Source organism: Dendrobates tinctorius, unplaced genomic scaffold (genome assembly GCF_039654945.1).
Source record: "Dendrobates tinctorius isolate UK_male_01 unplaced genomic scaffold, ASM3965494v1 ptg000019l, whole genome shotgun sequence".
In the NCBI taxonomy this organism is placed as follows: domain Eukaryota; kingdom Metazoa; phylum Chordata; class Amphibia; order Anura; family Dendrobatidae; genus Dendrobates; species Dendrobates tinctorius.
The window spans coordinates 56,138,700-56,146,236 of record NW_027361687.1 but is presented as its reverse complement, the minus strand read 5'-3'; positions in this window follow the sequence as shown (position 1 = coordinate 56,146,236).

The following is a 7,537-nucleotide window of genomic DNA, read 5'->3' as shown; positions in this document are numbered from 1 at the left end:
TTGGTACCAATGTGATTGAAAATTGTCTTTCCAAGGTTATTGTCTTGTTGCAACAGGTGGCTGAGACTGCTGGTTCCAGTGAACAACGAGTCCTGCAGAAGGAGATCAGGGCCCTGATGCAAAGACAGCAGGTAGAACACTCTGGCGGAGAAATTGGCAGCGTCAGAGTGAGTGATTCTTTCCCAATTGCAATACCCCCCAGATGTGAAATGTTGATTTGGTGTCGGGCAGCCATAGGCCTCAGAGGAAAAGATTACCAGGCAATGGTAGAACCAGTGTACTCTGATAGCAGGCCCACTGTCCTGACAGCCAGAGGGGTAGTTGATGTCCGTAAAGGGAGGGTACCTGTACGCCTCTTCAATTGTGGGGAGGAGGAGGCCACAATACCTCGGTATGCCACAGTTGCTAAGCTGCTTACTGTCAGTAACAACGCAATGCAGGCAGCAGAGCCCTTGATCTCATCCGACCAGGTGGAGGACAATGGTTCAGTAAAGCAGCTGGAAGAATGGTGCCAGCAACTGCAGCAACTGACTCCATCCCTTCATACCAAAAGAGTGGGGTTTACCGAGTGACTCAGGAGTATGAGCGGGTATTCAGTAAACACCCTCTAGATTTTGGGAAGGCAAAATGGGTTCAACACTATATCTCCACTGGAGATCATTCACCCATAAAAGAAAGGTACTGGCCTATACCCCCAACACAATACCAGTGTGCCAAAGGTATGTTGCGGGAAATGAAAGAGGCTGGGGTGATCAGAGACAGTTGTAGCCCGTGGGCAGCCCCAATAGTCTTTGTGAAAAAGAAGGATGGTACCATGAGAATAAGCCTAAAGAAGGAAAGGGAAAATCTAAACTGCCCCAGAGCAGACCCCAAAGCAATAGACAGCCCCCAACATGTATTGTCGGTGAAAAACAGATGAAAACACAAACACAGACAGAAAGACAGGCTGAGCAAACGCTGGGGCCCAACTAACTAGATAGGACAGGACAGAAAAGATGCTGGCTGCAATCCGCAAAAAACCCTACCAAAAATGTCCCAACCGTCTGATAGGGAAAAAGGCCCTGAAGTCGCTAGACTTCAAAATCACTATATCAGCACTCAGGTATATTCTGAAAACAGAGCAAAGAGATCAACTGATCAGAGACAAAAATGGAATTCAGCCAGTCCCAACCAGGACTGGCTGAATACAAACACTAAGGAAACCAGACAAAATCTCATGGAATAATAGCAGGGCAAAAACTTAGCTTTTAGTAGACAGGAACTAAGCTGGATGCAAGAGCTCAGAGCAGAAAGGATCACCAGCAGCCCTGCAGGGCGTCGGCTGCCTTATATCCACTCAGAAATTCCAGATGTCCAATCACACTCCGCCTGTTCAGATGACAGGTTCTTCCCATCCCAATCAATTTCACTACCTCTCTTCACCAGCAGAGGGAGTTCATCAGACATCAAAGGTGAAGGGGAGAATGAACTCACAACGCCAAAGTGTGTAGACGTGGAGAGAGAAGCTGGGAGACTGAGCAGAGTTGAGAGCTCGTTCCCAGCTGGAGTGCATGATCTGGAGCCTGGTCTCCACGGATGTATGGATACTGAAGGTCCTGCAACAGAAACCAGAGGAATAGGAAGCTGTAAATGCACTCGGAGGCACAACAGCAACGGGTGAGCCAAGAGAAGAGATAGAAGGCTACAGCTGTCTGCCATACGAGGTAGATCTGAGAGGGAACAAGAAGGAGGAACTTCAGTGTAACACAGTACTGCATGTTATGAATGGGTCACCGAGGAGAAAAAAGCAAAACAAGCTAAGTCACAGAAAACCAGAGAGGTTGGTAACTATGCAGATTGCAGATCCCTGATCCTACCACACAACTAGCAGCAGCTGTGGAGAGTACCTACGATGTTCCTAGACGCTTCAAAACAGCCGGAGGACTAAATAAGCCTGAAGCATGAAAATAGGAAAACTAACTGCCCCAGAGCAGACCCCAAAGGAATAGATAGCCCCCACACATGTATTGACAGTGAAGCAAGATGAAGGCACAAACAAAGGCATGAAAATAGGCTAAGCAAACGATGGGGCCCAACTAACTAGAAAGGAAAGGAAAGACACTGTCTGCAACCTGCAAAAAACACTACAAAAATAATGTGCAACACTTCTGATAGCAAAATTAACCCTGAAGTCACTTGACTTCTCCCACTATATCAGCACTCTGAAATATTCTGAGACAGAGCAAAAAGAGACCAAACTAGTAAGGGACAAAAAGCAAATTGGCAAAATACTGATAAATAAGAGTGGAAATTCAGCACAGCCCCCAGCTGGGGCTGGCTGACCACACAAAAAACTGAATAGACCAATAAAATCAAGTGTGAACATTAGCAGAAAAACTTAGCTTTAGATGACTGGAACAGAGCTGAAAACCAAGAGCTGACAAGCCAGAAGGAATCACCAGCAACTGAATAGGGCGTCGGCTGTCTTAAATCCAATCTGAGACTCCTGAGGTCCAATCGTCATCCTCATTCTCAGGTAGCAGATCTCCACCGATCAAATCAGCCTCACTACCTCCTGTTACCACCAGAGGGAGACTGGAAGGAGAACTCACAACTGGTGAACCAGAGAATGAACTCACAGCAACTGCATGTACCTCAAGTAAGCGCTAGGAAGGAGACTACACAACCTATCTGCAGAGAGATTCCTGAGTTGCTTCCAGGCTAATTAGCTCCTGTGCCATCTGTAATCGGGACCCTGGACTGCATTTGCAAAGCCAAAGTAAAGGTAAAGAAACAGCACCCTGTTGTGCTCTTGCCTTCTTCCCACAAACTCTCCGGCACTGCTACATCCCGGTGCCTAACCCTGCACCCTCTTCCCCAACACCTATCTACACTGCCCTGGGACCAACAGCCCTACCTGTGGAGGGCTACAACATCATTGCTGCACCACACCATCTGTCCCAGAGGATCTGCTTTCAGCGTCGGCTTAACACCTCCTTTGCCGAACACTGCAGGTGGCGTCACGAATCTTCCACTCAAAAAGTTTATTCCATCACTTTAACCCTTTTACATGGGCGCCCAGGGCCACGGACCGGATCACTGCTGCTGTGACACCTCCCCCTGAGAGAGACCGGCCCGGTACCGAGTACCCCACAGCCCTGGGAGGGCAACCCACATCCACGCGTCCCACTGCAAGAAGGTGCCAGATCCAGAGGCTGGTGGTGGTTGACACTCTTAATCCACCTGGCATAGATCCTTTATTTACACAAGGAGTGGAAAGCGGACAGAAGGCCACAGCCAGAGTAGAACACCGCCAGGGGGCAGTAAGCAAGGAAAAAGGAAAATTGACCTTTTGGTGTAATGTTTCTGCCCCAAGGGTAAGATACCAATTTGATTATTATGCAGTTGTAGAATGTCCATTTCCCATACCGCAATATGACTTGTGAAGAGGTACACAACATATCTGCATCACTACTGCCAAAGCATTGAAAGAGTCAAACTGTGAGGAATGGCCACTTGTTGGGTGGAATAAAAGGGAAATTAGCTGGGGGTACCAACCAGCCCAGGCCCAGGAACACAAAGATAAATAGGGGAAATAACTTTTTAACCTGCATTATCCTAATAAAAGGTAAATACCGAGGAAAAAGAAATAATTTTGCAGACCCAGCTGGAGAAAGGGCGTTTGTGAGGAACATTTTAGACCTATTAAAAAAATAGGATATTGCCCTGAAGGTGGATGTTTACCCATGTACCTCACCATTGGGAACTCCTCAGAAGGTGACCAGGGGATATATGTTTTGAATACATGATATGGGGGAGGAGTATGTTATAAGAAAGGCAAGATTAGACTTAAAAGTATCAAATACAAACCAGTCTCACCAACACAAACAAAAACCATAGATGACAAAGTAATAGGGGTTAAGAGCTAATATATGATGACAAATTGGCCCTTGAGATGGGATTCTCTGACTAACATGTGGTTGGAATGGCTAAAAGAAACTACCACCTGCTCCACTTCTCAGCCTCATTGAGGCACAGTATCCTTCCCTATAGACCCAAGAGCCGACCAGGAGGGATTCCAATGTGTATTATCACTATACTCTAACCACCCAACTGATTGAAAAAGAAGCCAACCCTATCACACCTATATCCACCCTATGAAAAGAAGGAACCAACTGGCCATGGGATCACTCCTTATCCAGGAGAATTTACCTGTCTAGAACGCGATGCGACTGGTTATCTGGTAGACAATCTACCACCTAAATATTGCAGTTATATCATCAAGGTACAGCCAGGTAGCCCGTATGATGACTCCCTATTAACATATCAGACTTACCAGCTGCCCAATGTGTATTTTTTATGTGGTAACATAAAAATTAGACCCAGATTACACTTACCCTGGAGAGGACAGTGCACTCTAGTAAAAGAACTTATGCCCTTCCAGTTATTCAACCTGCCAAGCTGGGATTGGATGCTCCAACAAAAAAAAAAAAACACTAGATAGAATGAAAAGAGAACTGAAAGGTTCTATTGGATCCTTATGTTTACATAAATGTCATAGGGATTCCACAGGGAGTGTCTGATGACTTCAAAGCTAAAGACCAAGTTGGAGCAGGGTTTGAGTCCATATTCCGAATAATAACGGCAAGCAAAAATGGACACTGGATAAATTACCTGTACTATAACCAACAACGGTTTGTAAACTATGCCAGAGATGCCCTCAAGGGAATTGCTGTGCAAGTAGACCCCTCATCCATTATGGCCTCCCAGAATCGGATGCCCCTGGGCAAGGTTCTAGCAGAATAAGGAGGGGTCTGTAAAAGATAGTGGCCAACCGCTGGACATTCATACTTGATAATACTGCCATGGACGGGAGCATAACTAAAGCACTGAAAGGACTCACTGACTTATCAGAAGAACTAGCCCAAAACTCAGTTTTAAAAGATCCATGGAACACCTGGTTTGGGTAGTGGAATGGCTGGCAGAGGGCACTTGCCAAATTTAGAATAATTATTTTGTGCATTTTATCTATATTGGCCTTGACTCTGTGCTGTGTAGTTCCATGCGCTAAGAAAATGTCAAGGGCTATGAATAACACAGTGATGGCAATGCATGCAGACTTTAGGAACCAGAATGATGAAGATGACTCTGTGGCCTTGAGTATGCTCCCACCTACGTTTCCCCCGTTTCCTCCACTTCTTCTGACTGGAGACTATGCCAACCTGGATCACCAATCACAAGGGACAGCGTAGAATCTGAATTCCTTCTACACACGTCTGTTAGGAGAGAGTCCATCCATTAGGGATGGGTTGTCTTATAAGTGGTGAAACAACCATCGGTGCACTAGGACAGATTGATGGACTCCAGGATGACGGGGCTAAAGTTTGATTGCGCAGATACAGATAAACAGAACCATTATCTCTCTGAGTCTACTCAAGATAAGTATTCCCCTCATTTGTCTATCCCATCTGACTTTAGTAATAGCATAGATTGACTAGTGCTCACCCCTTCCTTCCCTAAGCAAGGGTTATCACCAAGGTCAGGCAGGGATTAGGTTCTTTCTCGGCGATAGGTGTAGAACCTATATAGGAATGTTTAGGGCAGACAAGATGATTTTAGATCTGCCTAGGGGTCCCCACTCCCCTCTTTCCTACTGTTGGGATCCTTTCCCCTCATCCATTCGTGTTGCAATGAGTCTTTCCTACACTGTGTGTGACATTATCACTGTGCATATTTATGGGAGACAAAGAACTGAAACGTGGTTTCATCTGTGTGGGGTTTTTTTTGTGTGTGTGTTTTTTTCCTTGTTTCTCCCTTGGTATGGATCTGGTTGCAGGCTGACAGAGCAGCTATGTTGTCTGTCTCTGGAGGTGAATGTCCTCTGATATGAGGTTCAGCAGCAGTGACAGGGGAAGCAGATCGCTGTTGTTGGGGTCTCTAGAGGTAGGGCAGCCAAGCCTGAATCAAAGGTTGCACCCCCAGACAGGTTTTCCGGAGGAAGAGATAAGTATTTTGTGTTTAAGGAAGCTTGCATACTTTATTTTAAACTTCGTCCTCACTCCTCCAGAAATGAAGAGCAACAAGTTGGTATTGTGATCTCACTACTACAGAGAGATCCAAAGTCCTGGGCTTTCTCTTTGCCGCAGGATTTGGTTTGTCTCCAGTCTGAGGGAGGATTTTTGGGGGCTCTAGCTCTTATCTATGATGACCCTGACCAAGTCGCCTTGGCTGAGTCCAGCTTGCTTTTCCTTCAGCTGGGGAATCGGTCAGTGGAGATGTATAGCCCCTAATTCCATAGATGGGCAACTGATATTAAGTGGAATGACCCAGCTCTCAGAAGCCAATTTCTTCAGGGCCTTTCTGAAAGGTTGAAGGATTCTTTGACGGTATATGAAATGTCTGAGTCATTGGAGGCCACTATGTCGTTGGCTATACGTGTTGACAGATGCCTTCGGGATAGGTGGGCAAGACCACCTTCTCCGGAGCCTCTTTTTCGGGATATTGCCCCTTTGCCAGGGGGAGAAGTCTAGTGGTGAACCCATACGAGAGAGGGTGGAGGAACCCATGTTTTTAGGGGATGCCTCTGCATCGTACATTTCCTGGGAGGTTCGCAAGAAAAAGGCGTTGTGTTTTTATGTGGAAAAAAAGGACATTTTATTGGGACATGTCCTTTGATGCCTAAACAAAAGGAGATTTGTTTAACTCTTGGTAGTCTAAAGTGGAATAAGCAAGGGGTGCATCTATCATCAAACTGGAGTTCCTGGTTTGTCAAGACAGCAGAAGTGGTGATGGAGAGCAAAACCAAGATTTCTGTGTTTGTTGACAGTGAAGCTGGAGTCAGCGTGGTTGATGCTAAGTTTGCCAGAACTTATGGGCTGGTTTGCTGTGCTTTAGCTAAGCCCATTCCCATCTTTGCCGTTAACTCAGTGCCACTTGCACAGAAAGCTCTCTTTCAAATTGTACAGAATATAAAACCGAGGGTGGGGTCGGTTCATTCTGAAATATTTCCTTGCTATGTCCTGAAAGGTCTTCCCACCCCAATTGTATTGGGTCTTCCATGGTTGGTGAAACATAATCCATTGTTGGATTGACAAGCCAGGGAGATCGTTGAGTGGGGAGATTACTGCCATGAGAACTGTTTAAATATTTCCCTCCAACATTCTCTACTGAAACCTTACTTGCATTTTTGTCAGGGTTTGAGGATGCCTTTTCTGAGAGGGGGTGTCAGAATTTGCCTCCTCATCGTGAAAATGAATGTCCTATTAATCTGACCCCTGGAGCTAAGCTATCAAAGTTCAGACAATATAATCTTTCTGGCCCTGAGAGACAAGCCATGAAGGATTTCATTGTGGAAAGTCTGGAGAAGCGACACATCAGACCCTCATCTTTGCCAGTGGCAGCAGGGTTCTTCTCCATGAAGAAAAAAGATGGTGGTCTACTTTCCTGTTTAGATTTCTGGGAATTAAATCAAATTACCGTCCGAGATCCATACCCTCTCCTCTGAGTCCTGATCTGTAAAGCCAAGTTGTGGGAGCTAAGGTGTTCTCCAAGTTGAATT